Raw genomic sequence first — 12,497 nt, forward strand, 5'->3', positions numbered from 1 at the left:
TTCCTGAATATATTCAGGAAAAAACGCATACGCCCTTTTTGGCCAAGGGCATCATTGTGGAGGTTTTGCCTCTTTTCCTGTGCTTTGAAGGCGATTCGAATCTACCTCCTGAAATCTGTTTCCTGCAATTCTGCCTTGCTTTCAAATCCTCTTCGTTGCCTTCCCTCGATATATTTGTGGACGAGAGTTATCATTTATAACTCTGCAGGTTTGTGAATTGCAGTGCCCCTGAGCTCCAGTTTTCAACTCGCTTTCTTGGGAGCTGGCCGCAAAAGCGCAGGTTTGCTTCAGGCCCTATTCTGGTTCCGGGCGCAGGCTGAGCCTGTGGTTAATTCTTCTTCCTGATGGGAAAATACAGTGGCCTGTGCCTGTCCCAACACCTAGAGCCAGTCTCTCATTGGTTCCCCCTCTTCCCGTTCATCCTCAGGACAAATTGCACCCTGTACGGAACAGGAGGTTAAAGGTGTTGATTCTCCAAGGAGGGAGATTGCTAGTAAAGCGGCTGGAATGGCGAACCCGAGCACAAGGAGATGAGAAATGAGGAGCGTTTTAGAAACCTTTCCCGATCACACGGTGTACCATCTTCTGGGTTTCTCATGCATGTTTTCGATATAGGAAGATGCCCTTGAACCTGGAGATTTGGGACCCATGGGATGGGTACCACGCATTATTCCTTTAAAGGGTCTGCGTTTGCTCCCCCAACCTCACCAAACCTGTCAGCCCCAAGAGTGTCCACCCTTATGTCTCAATCAGCTGTGGGTCTAGATATGGTCAATACAGGTGGCATCACAGCCCCTGAACGAATTTGGTAAGAATTTCTCTCTCTTTCACTGTCTTTGTTTCACGGGGTTTTAAAAGTAATTGATTTTTATAATGGGGTTTAGCTGCTTTTCACTACTGTGTTTATGCCGCTTTACACCCACTAGACTCACTTACAGAGAGATATCAATACATAGGTTTTAAGATTCTTACTAGTCAGATATATTCTTGGGCGGTGAATAGGGGGTCTTGAGTCCAGTTCACTGAGCAAGGAGTAGGTCTTGTCTATTACATATTGGGTTTATGGAACGGTATCTGAGCTAATTTGAAGCCCTTGTTTTATGCATCACCCCATCTCACCTTTCCCGTTAAGCAGCCATCGTGTGTTTTCTAAACGTGTGACTCTGTTCTGTTTTGTAAGTCAGTTCAAGTGTAGCGGTTTTTACATTCCCTCTATAAGTGATATCTTCTGATAAGTGTCTTTTTCTGTGTGACTTATTTCACTTAGAATCGTCGTACCTAAATCCACTCATCATGCTGCTACTAGCCTTATGAGGTTGATTTCATGGCTGAGTGATATTCCATTGTACATAAGGACCACAACTTCTTTATCCATTTTTCTCTTTCCTGGGATATTTAAGGTGTAACGAAGTGGAGGTTCTTGTCAACAGAGCAGCCCTAAACTTTGGGATGCCTGTGTCTTGCTGATTTTTAGTTTTCCCAATTTATACGCCCATGAGTGGAAGTGCCCTATGCTCTGTAAGCTGAGTTTTTTAGATGTTTCAGGACACACCGTACACTTCTCGAGAGTGGCTGTTGGCAATTTACATCCCGCCCATCAGCGTAGCAAGGCTCCCGTTTCTCCATGGCCTGTCCTGCATTTCTGGTTTTGACACTTTATTCAGCATGGCCCTTTTGACCGATGGGAAGCGAGACTTCTTTGTAGCGCTGATTTGCCTTTCCAGGTTGCTTGGTTGGCCAAAAAGGGCGTATGCGTTTTTTCCTGAATATATTCAGGAAAAAACGCATACGCCCTTTTTGGCCAAGGGCATCATTGTCGAGGTTTCGCCGCTTTTCCTGTGCTTTAAAGGCGATTCGAATCTACCTCCTGAAATCTGTTTCCTGCAATTCTGCCTTGCTTTCAAATCCTCTTCGTTGCCTTCCCTCAAAATATTTGTGGCCGAGAGTTATCATTTTTACCTCTGCAGGTTTGTGAATTGCAGTGCCCCTGAGCTCCATTTTTCAACTCGCTTTCTTGGGAGCTGGCCGCAAAAGCGCAGGATTGCTTCAGGCCCTATTCTGGTTCCGGGCGCAGGCTGAGCCTGTGGTTAATTCTTCTTCCTGATGGGAAAATAGAGTGGCCTGTGTCTGTCCCAACACCTAGAGCTAGTCTCTCATTGGTTCCCCCTCTTCCCGTTCATCCTCAGGACAAATTGCAACCTGTACGGAACAGGAGGTTAAAGGTGCTGATTCTCCAAGGAGGGAGAGTGCTAGTAAAGTGGCTGGAATGGCGAACACGAGCACAAGGAGATGAGAAATGAGGAGCGTTTTAGAAACCTTTCCCGATCACACGGTGTACCATCTTCTGGGTTTCTCATGCATGTTTTCGATGTAGGAAGATGCCCTTGAACCTGGAGATTTGGGACCCATGGGATGGGTACCACGCAGTATTCCTTTAAACGGTCTGCGTTTGCTCCCCCAACCTCACCAAACCTGTCAGCCCCAAGAGTGTCCACCCTTATGTCTCAAACAGCTGTGGGTCTAGATATGGTCAATACAGGTGGCATCACAGCCCCTGAACGAATTTGGTAAGAATTTCTCTCTCTTTCACTGTCTTTGTTTCACGGGTTTTTAAAAGTAATTGATTTTTATAATGGGGTTTAGCTGCTTTTCACTACTGTGTTTATGCCGCTTTACACCCACTAGACTCACTTACAGAGAGATATCAATACATAGGTTTTAAGATTCTTACTAGTCAGATATATTCTTGGGCGGTGAATAGGGGGTCTTGAGTCCAGTTCACTGAGCAAGGAGTAGGTCTTGTCTATTACATATTGGGTTTATGGAACGGTATCTGAGCTAATTTGAAGCCCTTGTTTTATGCATCACCCCATCTCACCTTTCCCGTTAAGCAGCCATCGTGTGTTTTCTAAACGTGTGACTCTGTTCTGTTTTGTAAGTCAGTTCAAGTGTAGCGGTTTTTACATTCCCTCTATAAGTGATATCTTCTGATAAGTGTCTTTTTCTGTGTGACTTATTTCACTTAGAATCGTCGTACCTAAATCCACTCATCATGCTGCTACTAGCCTTATGAGGTTGATTTCATGGCTGAGTGATATTCCATTGTACATAAGGACCACAACTTCTTTATCCATTTTTCTCTTTCCTGGGATATTTAAGGTGTAACGAAGTGGAGGTTCTTGTCAACAGAGCAGCCCTAAACTTTGGGATGCCTGTGTCTTGCTGATTTTTAGTTTTCCCAATTTATACGCCCATGAGTGGAAGTGCCCTATGCTCTGTAAGCTGAGTTTTTTAGATGTTTCGGGACACACCGTACACTTCTCCAGAGTGGCTGTTGGCAATTTACATCCCGCCCATCAGCGTAGCAAGGCTCCCGTTTCTCCATGGCCTGTCCTGCATTTCTGGTTTTGACACTTTATTCAGCATGGCCCTTTTGACCGATGGGAAGCGAGACTTCTTTGTAGCGCTGATTTGCCTTTCCAGGTTGCTTGGTTGGCCAAAAAGGGCGTATGCGTTTTTTCCTGAATATATTCAGGAAAAAACGCATACGCCCTTTTTGGCCAAGGGCATCATTGTCGAGGTTTCGCCGCTTTTCCTGTGCTTTAAAGGCGATTCGAATCTACCTCCTGAAATCTGTTTCCTGCAATTCTGCCTTGCTTTCAAATCCTCTTCGTTGCCTTCCCTCAAAATATTTGTGGCCGAGAGTTATCATTTTTACCTCTGCAGGTTTGTGAATTGCAGTGCCCCTGAGCTCCATTTTTCAACTCGCTTTCTTGGGAGCTGGCCGCAAAAGCGCAGGATTGCTTCAGGCCCTATTCTGGTTCCGGGCGCAGGCTGAGCCTGTGGTTAATTCTTCTTCCTGATGGGAAAATAGAGTGAGCTGTGCCTGTCCCAACACCTAGAGCTAGTCTCTCATTGGTTCCCCCTCTTCCCGTTGATCCTCAGGACAAATTGCAACCTGTACGGAACAGGAGGTTAAAGGTGCTGATTCTCCAAGGAGGGAGATTGCTAGTAAAGCGGCTGGAATGGCGAACCCGAGCACAAGGAGATGAGAAATGAGGAGCGTTTTAGAAACCTTTCCCGATCACACGGTGTACCATCTTCTGGGTTTCTGATGCATATTTTCGATGTAGGAAGATACCCTTGAACCTGGAGATTTGGGACCCATGGGTTGGGTACCACGCAGTATTCCTTTAAAGGGTCTGCGTTTGCTCCCCCAACCTCACCAAACCTCTCAGCCCCAAGAGGGTCCATCCTTATGTCTCAATCAGCTGTGGGTCTAGATATGGTCAATCCAGGTGGCATCACAGCCCCTGAACGAATTTTGTAAGAATTTCTCTCTCTTTCACGGTCTTTGTTCACGGGTATTTTAAAGTATTTGATTTTTATAATGGAGTTTAGCTGCTTTTCACTCCTGTGTTTCTGCCGCTTTACACCCACTTGACTCACTTACAGAGAGATATCAATACATAGGTTTTAACATTCTTATTAGTCAGATATATTCTTGGGTGGTGAATAGGGGGTGTTGAGTCCAGTTCACTGAGCAAGGAGTAGGTCTTGTCTATTACATATTGGGTTTATGGAACGGTATCTGAGCTAATTTGAAACCCTTGTTTTATGCATCACCCCACCTCTCCGTTCCTGTTAAGCAGCCATAGTGTGTTTTCTAAACGTGTGACTCCATTCTGTTTTGTAATTCAGTTCAAGTGTAGCGGTTTTTCCATTCCCTCTATAAGTGATATCTTATGATAAGTGTCTTTTTCTGTGTGACTTATTTCACTTAGAATCGTCGTACCTAAATCCACTCATCATGCTGCTACTAGCCTTATGAGGTTGATTTCATGGCTGAGTGATATTCCATTGTACATAAGGACCACAACTTCTTTATCCATTTTTCTCTTTCCTGGGATATTTAAGGTGTAACGAAGTGGAGGTTCTTGTCAACAGAGCAGCCCTAAACTTTGGGATGCCTGTGTCTTGCTGATTTTTAGTTTTCCCAATTTATACGCCCATGAGTGGAAGTGCCCTATGCTCTGTAAGCTGAGTTTTTTAGATGTTTCAGGACACACCGTACACTTCTCCAGAGTGGCTGTTGGCAATTTACATCCCGCCCATCAGCGTAGCAAGGCTCCCGTTTCTCCATGGCCTGTCCTGCATTTCTGGTTTTGACACTTTATTCAGCATGGCCCTTTTGACCGATGGGAAGCGAGACTTCTTTGTAGCGCTGATTTGCCTTTCCAGGTTGCTTGGTTGGCCAAAAAGGGCGTATGCGTTTTTTCCTGAATATATTCAGGAAAAAACGCATACGCCCTTTTTGGCCAAGGGCATCATTGTCGAGGTTTCGCTGCTTTTCCTGTGCTTTAAAGGGGATTCAAATCTACCTCCTGAAATCTGTTTCCTGCAATTCTGCCTTGCTTTCAAATCCTCTTCGTTGCCTTCCCTCGATATATTTGTGGACGAGAGTTATCATTTATAACTCTGCAGGTTTGTGAATTGCAGTGCCCCTGAGCTCCATTTTTCAACTCGCTTTCTTGAAGGCTGGCCGCAAAAGCGCAGGATTGCTTCAGGCCCTATTCTGGTTCCGGGCGCAGGCTGAGCCTGTGGTTAATTCTTCTTCCTGATGGGAAAATAGAGTGAGCTGTGCCTGTCCCAACACCTAGAGCTAGTCTCTCATTGGTTCCCCCTCTTCCCGTTCATCCTCAGGACAAATTGCAACCTGTACGGAACAGGAGGTTAAAGGTGCTGATTCTCCAAGGAGGGAGATTGCTAGTAAAGCGGCTGGAATGGCGAACCCGAGCACAAGGAGATGAGAAATGACGTGCGTTTTAGAAACCTTTCCCGATCACACGGTGTACCATCTTCTGGGTTTCTCATGCATGTTTTCGATGTAGGAAGATGCCCTTGAACCTGGAGATTTGGGACCCATGGGATGGGTACCACGCAGTATTCCTTTAAAGGGTCTGCGTTTGCTCCCCCAACCTCACCAAACCTCTCAGCCCCTGAGTGTCCACCCTTATGTCTCAATCACCTGTGGGTCTAGGTATGGTCAATCCAGGTGGCATCACTGCCCCTGAACGAATTTGGTAAGAATTTCTCTCTCTCTCACTGTCTTTGTTTCACGGGTTTTTTAAAGTAGTGGTTTTTTTTGAAATATAAGCAAATTTTTTTTAAGATTTCTTTAGTGATTGATTGATTGATTGATTGCTATGTTGGGTCTTCGTTTCTGTGCTAGGGCTTTCTCCAGTTGTGGCAAGTGGGGGCCACTCTTCATCGCGGTGCGCGGGCCTCTCACTATTGTGGCCTCTCTTGTTGCGGAGCACAGGCTCCAGACGCGCAGGCTCAGTAGTTGTGGCTCACGGGCCTAGTTGCTCCACGGCATGTGGGATCTTCCCAGACCAGGGCTCGAACCCGTGTTTCCTGCATTAGCAGGCAGATTCTCAACCACTGCGCAACCAGGGAAGCCCAGTAATTGATTTTTGTAATGGGGTTTAGCTGCTTTTCACTGCTGTGTTTATGCCGCTTTACATCCACAAGTCTCACTTACAGAGAGATATCAATACATAGGTTTTAAGATTCTTACTAGTCAGATATATTCGAGGGCGGTGAATAGGGGGTGTTGAGTCCAGTTCACTGAGCAAGGAGTAGGTCTTGTCTATTACATATTGGGTTTATGGAATGGTATCTGAGCTAATTTCAAACCCTTGTTTTATGCATCACCCCACCTCTCCTTTCCCGTTAAGCAGCCATAGTGTGTTTTCTAAACGTGTGACTCTGTTCCGTTTTGTAGTTCAGTTCAAGTGTAGCGGTTTTTACATTCCCTCTATAAGTGATATCTTAGGATCTGAGTCTTTTTCTGTGTGACTTATTTCACTTAGAATCGTCGTACCTAAATCCACTCATCATGCTGCTACTAGCCTTATGACGTTGATTTCATGGCTGAGTGATATTCCTTTGTGCATAAGGACCACAACTTCTTTATCCATTTTCCTCTTTCCTGGGATATTTAAGGTGTAACGAAGTGGAGGTTCTTGTCAACAGAGCAGCCTTAAACTTTGGGGTGCCTGTGTCTTGCTGATTTTTAGTTTTCCCAATTTGTACGCCCATGAGTGGAAGTGCCCTATGCTCTGTAAGCTGAGTTTTTTAGATGTTTCAGGACACACCGTACACTTCTCCAGAGTGGCTGTTGGCAATTTACATCCCGCCCATCAGCGTAGCAAGGCTCCCGTTTCTCCATGGCCTGTCCTGCATTTCTGGTTTTGACACTTTATTCAGCATGGCCCTTTTGACCGATGGGAAGCGAGACTTCTTTGTAGCGCTGATTTGCCTTTCCAGGTTGCTTGGTTGGCCAAAAAGGGCGTATGCGTTTTTTCCTGAATATATTCAGGAAAAAACGCATACGCCCTTTTTGGCCAAGGGCATCATTGTCGAGGTTTTGCCGCTTTTCCTGTGCTTTAAAGGCGATTCGAATCTACCTCCTGAAATCTGTTTCCTGCAATTCTGCCTTGCTTTCAAATCCTCTTCGTTGCCTTCCCTCAATATATTTGTGGCCGAGAGTTATCATTTATAACTCTGCAGGTTTGTGAATTGCAGTGCCCCTGAGCTCCATTTTTCAACTCGCTTTCTTGGGAGCTGGCCGCAAAAGCGCAGGATTGCTTCAGGCCCTATTCTGGTTCCGGGCGCAGGCTGAGCCTGTGGTTAATTCTTCTTCCTGATGGGAAAATAGAGTGAGCTGTGCCTGTCCCAACACCTAGAGCTAGTCTCTCATTGGTTCCCCCTCTTCCCGTTGATCCTCAGGACAAATTGCAACCTGTACGGAACAGGAGGTTAAAGGTGCTGATTCTCCAAGGAGGGAGATTGCTAGTAAAGCGGCTGGAATGGCGAACCCGAGCACAAGGAGATGAGAAATGAGGAGCGTTTTAGAAACCTTTCCCGATCACACGGTGTACCATCTTCTGGGTTTCTGATGCATGTTTTCGATGTAGGAAGATACCCTTGAACCTGGAGATTTGGGACCCATGGGTTGGGTACCACGCAGTATTCCTTTAAAGGGTCTGCGTTTGCTCCCCCAACCTCACCAAACCTCTCAGCCCCAAGAGGGTCCATCCTTATGTCTCAATCAGCTGTGGGTCTAGATATGGTCAATCCAGGTGGCATCACAGCCCCTGAACGAATTTTGTAAGAATTTCTCTCTCTTTCACGGTCTTTGTTCACGGGTATTTTAAAGTATTTGATTTTTATAATGGAGTTTAGCTGCTTTTCACTCCTGTGTTTCTGCCGCTTTACACCCACTTGACTCACTTACAGAGAGATATCAATACATAGGTTTTAACATTCTTATTAGTCAGATATATTCTTGGGTGGTGAATAGGGGGTGTTGAGTCCAGTTCACTGAGCAAGGAGTAGGTCTTGTCTATTACATATTGGGTTTATGGAACGGTATCTGAGCTAATTTGAAACCCTTGTTTTATGCATCACCCCACCTCTCCGTTCCTGTTAAGCAGCCATAGTGTGTTTTCTAAACGTGTGACTCCATTCTGTTTTGTAATTCAGTTCAAGTGTAGCGGTTTTTCCATTCCCTCTATAAGTGATATCTTATGATAAGTGTCTTTTTCTGTGTGCCTTATTTCACTTAGAATCGTCGTAGCTAAATCCACTCATCATGCTGCTACTAGCCTTATGACGTTGATTTCATGGCTGAGTGATATTCCATTGTACATAAGGACCACAACTTCTTTATCCATTTTTCTCTTTCCTGGGATATTTAAGGTGTAACGAAGTGGAGGTTCTTGTCAACAGAGCAGCCCTAAACTTTGGGATGCCTGTGTCTTGCTGATTTTTAGTTTTCCCAATTTATACGCCCATGAGTGGAAGTGCCCTATGCTCTGTAAGCTGAGTTTTTTAGATGTTTCAGGACACACCGTACACTTCTCGAGAGTGGCTGTTGGCAATTTACATCCCGCCCATCAGCGTAGCAAGGCTCCCGTTTCTCCTTGGCCTGTCCTGCATTTCTGGTTTTGACACTTTATTCAGCATGGCCCTTTTGACCGATGGGAGGCGAGACTTCTTTGTAGCGCTGATTTGCCTTTCCAGGTTGCTTGGTTGGCCAAAAAGGGCGTATGCGTTTTTTCCTGAATATATTCAGGAAAAAACGCATACGCCCTTTTTGGCCAAGGGCATCATTGTGGAGGTTTTGCCTCTTTTCCTGTGCTTTGAAGGCGATTCGAATCTACCTCCTGAAATCTGTTTCCTGCAATTCTGACTTGCTTTCAAATCCTCTTCGTTGCCTTCCCTCGATATATTTGTGGACGAGAGTTATCATTTATAACTCTGCAGGTTTGTGAATTGCAGTGCCCCTGAACTCCAGTTTTCAACTCGCTTTCTTGGGAGCTGGCCGCAAAAGCGCAGGTTTGCTTCAGGCCCTATTCTGGTTCCGGGCGCAGGCTGAGCCTGTGGTTAATTCTTCTTCCTGATGGGAAAATACAGTGGCCTGTGCCTGTCCCAACACCTAGAGCCAGTCTCTCATTGGTTCCCCCTCTTCCCGTTCATCCTCAGGACAAATTGCACCCTGTACGGAACAGGAGGTTAAAGGTGTTGATTCTCCAAGGAGGGAGATTGCTAGTAAAGCGGCTGGAATGGCGAACCCGAGCACAAGGAGATGAGAAATGAGGAGCGTTTTAGAAACCTTTCCCGATCACACGGTGTACCATCTTCTGGGTTTCTCATGCATGTTTTCGATATAGGAAGATGCCCTTGAACCTGGAGATTTGGGACCCATGGGATGGGTACCACGCAGTATTCCTTTAAAGGGTCTGCGTTTGCTCCCCCAACCTCACCAAACCTGTCAGCCCCAAGAGTGTCCACCCTTATGTCTCAATCAGCTGTGGGTCTAGATATGGTCAATACAGGTGGCATCACAGCCCCTGAACGAATTTGGTAAGAATTTCTCTCTCTTTCACTGTCTTTGTTTCACGGGGTTTTAAAAGTAATTGATTTTTATAATGGGGTTTAGCTGCTTTTCACTACTGTGTTTATGCCGCTTTACACCCACTAGACTCACTTACAGAGAGATATCAATACATAGGTTTTAAGATTCTTACTAGTCAGATATATTCTTGGGCGGTGAATAGGGGGTCTTGAGTCCAGTTCACTGAGCAAGGAGTAGGTCTTGTCTATTACATATTGGGTTTATGGAACGGTATCTGAGCTAATTTGAAGCCCTTGTTTTATGCATCACCCCATCTCACCTTTCCCGTTAAGCAGCCATCGTGTGTTTTCTAAACGTGTGACTCTGTTCTGTTTTGTAAGTCAGTTCAAGTGTAGCGGTTTTTACATTCCCTCTATAAGTGATATCTTCTGATAAGTGTCTTTTTCTGTGTGACTTATTTCACTTAGAATCGTCGTACCTAAATCCACTCATCATGCTGCTACTAGCCTTATGAGGTTGATTTCATGGCTGAGTGATATTCCATTGTACATAAGGACCACAACTTCTTTATCCATTTTTCTCTTTCCTGGGATATTTAAGGTGTAACGAAGTGGAGGTTCTTGTCAACAGAGCAGCCCTAAACTTTGGGATGCCTGTGTCTTGCTGATTTTTAGTTTTCCCAATTTATACGCCCATGAGTGGAAGTGCCCTATGCTCTGTAAGCTGAGTTTTTTAGATGTTTCAGGACACACCGTACACTTCTCGAGAGTGGCTGTTGGCAATTTACATCCCGCCCATCAGCGTAGCAAGGCTCCCGTTTCTCCTTGGCCTGTCCTGCATTTCTGGTTTTGACACTTTATTCAGCATGGCCCTTTTGACCGATGGGAGGCGAGACTTCTTTGTAGCGCTGATTTGCCTTTCCAGGTTGCTTGGTTGGCCAAAAAGGGCGTATGCGTTTTTTCCTGAATATATTCAGGAAAAAACGCATACGCCCTTTTTGGCCAAGGGCATCATTGTGGAGGTTTTGCCTCTTTTCCTGTGCTTTGAAGGCGATTCGAATCTACCTCCTGAAATCTGTTTCCTGCAATTCTGCCTTGCTTTCAAATCCTCTTATTTGCCTTCCCTCGATATATTTGTGGACGAGAGTTATCATTTATAACTCTGCAGGTTTGTGAATTGCAGTGCCCCTGAGCTCCAGTTTTCAACTCGCTTTCTTGGGAGCTGGCCGCAAAAGCGCAGGATTGCTTCAGGCCCTATTCTGGTTCCGGGCGCAGGCTGAGCCTGTGGTTAATTCTTCTTCCTGATGGGAAAATACAGTGGCCTGTGCCTGTCCCAACACCTAGAGCCAGTCTCTCATTGGTTCCCCCTCTTCCCGTTCATCCTCAGGACAAATTGCAACGTGTACGGAACAGGAGGTTAAAGGTGTTGATTCTCCAAGGAGGGAGATTGCTAGTAAAGCGGCTGGAATGGCGAACCCGAGCACAAGGAGATGAGAAATGAGGAGCGTTTTAGAAACCTTTCCCGATCACACGGTGTACCATCTTCTGGGTTTCTCATGCATGTTTTCGATGTAGGAAGATGCCCTTGAACCTGGAGATTTGGGACCCATGGGATGGGTACCACGCAGTATTCCTTTAAAGGGTCTGCGTTTGCTCCCCCAACCTCACCAAACCTGTCAGCCCCAAGAGTGTCCACCCTTATGTCTCAATCAGCTGTGGGTCTAGATATGGTCAATACAGGTGGCATCACAGCCCCTGAACGAATTTGGTAAGAATTTCTCTCTCTTTCACTGTCTTTGTTTCACGGGGTTTTAAAAGTAATTGATTTTTATAATGGGGTTTAGCTGCTTTTCACTACTGTGTTTATGCCGCTTTACACCCACTAGACTCACTTACAGAGAGATATCAATACATAGGTTTTAAGATTCTTACTAGTCAGATATATTCTTGGGCGGTGAATAGGGGGTCTTGAGTCCAGTTCACTGAGCAAGGAGTAGGTCTTGTCTATTACATATTGGGTTTATGGAACGGTATCTGAGCTAATTTGAAGCCCTTGTTTTATGCATCACCCCATCTCACCTTTCCCGTTAAGCAGCCATCGTGTGTTTTCTAAACGTGTGACTCTGTTCTGTTTTGTAAGTCAGTTCAAGTGTAGCGGTTTTTACATTCCCTCTATAAGTGATATCTTCTGATAAGTGTCTTTTTCTGTGTGACTTATTTCACTTAGAATCGTCGTACCTAAATCCACTCATCATGCTGCTACTAGCCTTATGAGGTTGATTTCATGGCTGAGTGATATTCCATTGTACATAAGGACCACAACTTCTTTATCCATTTTTCTCTTTCCTGGGATATTTAAGGTGTAACGAAGTGGAGGTTCTTGTCAACAGAGCAGCCCTAAACTTTGGGATGCCTGTGTCTTGCTGATTTTTAGTTTTCCCAATTTATACGCCCATGAGTGGAAGTGCCCTATGCTCTGTAAGCTGAGTTTTTTAGATGTTTCAGGACACACCGTACACTTCTCGAGAGTGGCTGTTGGCAATTTACATCCCGCCCATCAGCGTAGCAAGGCT

This window comes from Balaenoptera acutorostrata, chromosome 7, assembly GCF_949987535.1.
Source record: "Balaenoptera acutorostrata chromosome 7, mBalAcu1.1, whole genome shotgun sequence".
NCBI classification, from domain to species: Eukaryota; Metazoa; Chordata; class Mammalia; order Artiodactyla; family Balaenopteridae; genus Balaenoptera; species Balaenoptera acutorostrata.